The 1,542-nt window shown below is 25.5% G+C and overlaps 1 long non-coding RNA gene across 1 annotated transcript in view; it reads left to right on the top strand.

Annotated features, from left to right (window-relative positions):
* LOC106332365 overlaps nt 1-1,197 on the top strand; it is a 2,504-nt gene extending 1,307 nt beyond the window's left edge. Inside the window, exon 2 of the long non-coding RNA XR_001268064.1 lies at nt 976-1,197. This is a non-coding gene — a long non-coding RNA (uncharacterized LOC106332365). The remainder of the gene's footprint in view (nt 1-975) is intronic.
* Nucleotides 1,198-1,542: the final 345 nt, after the last annotated feature.

Below are 1,542 nucleotides of genomic sequence, written 5' to 3'. Positions count from 1 at the left end.
AATAAACAAGAGTGATAGTTTGATTTATATGCACACGCCAATTTATTACATAATAGTAACTGATTTGTTAGTTATTTACTATATATATACTTATTATTTTATTATTTCATAATATGCAGAAAAACATAAAAAAATAACAAATATAAATTATTTATTCTGCAAAAAGTGCAGATCTTAACCCAAGTATGTATCTCTTTAATTATTTTAAATCATAAGCATTTTCTAAATCTCAGGTCAAAACAAACAAACAAAATGAGAATAAACTTCAAAATCAATATTTATATTGAACAATAACCAAGATGAAAAAATGAAAAATATTGAAGATGAATAGGATTGACACGTGAACGTAAACTTTTCATAACCATAACTAATTCTTAAATTACTAAATCATGATATAAAACCGAGCTGACGTAGTTTCATTGTAATCAAATAAACCCTAGATTTTTCGACCTAAACGTTAGGTTCTTATGCGGTAAGTGATTTTTTGACCTAAAATTTTATTAAAAATGGGATCAGCTCATCAGTAAACAAATTATGTAATTAACAAAAAGTTAAAAAAATTGTTTAAAGAACAAAATATTAATTTAGTCAAGAATATAAATTTATTTTTCCGTATAATATTTTTTAAATAATTTTTATATAAATTTATCATGTCTTATCTTAGTATATACATATTAATTAATTTGATGGTAGATGTATAGTGTTCATTTTTATTCGCATTTACATATTTTCTAACTAAAATCACTAAGCCAAATCATTATATTTAGTGTTTTAAATAATTTCTTTTGTTAACTGTAACCATATACGCCAACGTAATGCTTCACATTTGCGTTAATATTTTGTTATAACATCTTATAAGAAAAAGAATAGGAAGTTAGATTAAAAATAAAAGAAAAAGTGTTTTTCCCAAGCAAGTCCAAACATAATTGGGGTTTCAAACAATCAGTATCATGAATTTGCGTTCTGGATGTGCAGGTATTACAGTTCCATAAAAAAAGCCGTTCGAGACAATGGAGACGAAAATATCGTTGCCTGAAAACTATCGTCCGTACTGTATGAGTATTCCACGTTGTATCTGTTTTAATATTTGGGCATTATCGTTGGTCTTATTTTTATGTAGAATAAAATGATGTCTTTTGAAAAAAAAATAAAAAAAAAAATAAATAAAATGATGTCTGAAACTTTATATATTTTCTATCTGAACAAGTTTATTTCGTTGCATGTGATTTTAATTCCTATATATACGAACCTCCAAATTGGTCGATAGATATGAGCATAAAATCCGTAATCCGAACCGAACATGAACCGACAAAAATGATTTGTATCCCATCCAAAATGTAAAAAATAAAAACTCGAATGGACCTTGTAAGGTGTTACAAAACATATTCAAACCTAAAGTGTTATTAACCGAACCCTAACAGATAAAACAAAAAATCCAAAAATCCAAAAATCCAAAAAATTTGAAGAAACCGATCTAAATATCCAAACTAATATGCAAAATAAATATTTGAAACATAAACATGTAATTCAAATATTCAATTC

This window comes from Brassica oleracea, chromosome C3, assembly GCF_000695525.1.
Source record: "Brassica oleracea var. oleracea cultivar TO1000 chromosome C3, BOL, whole genome shotgun sequence".
Lineage (NCBI taxonomy): Eukaryota > Viridiplantae > Streptophyta > Magnoliopsida > Brassicales > Brassicaceae > Brassica > Brassica oleracea.
The sequence above is the reverse complement of the archived record's forward strand: the minus strand, read 5'-3'. Positions and strand labels throughout refer to the sequence as shown.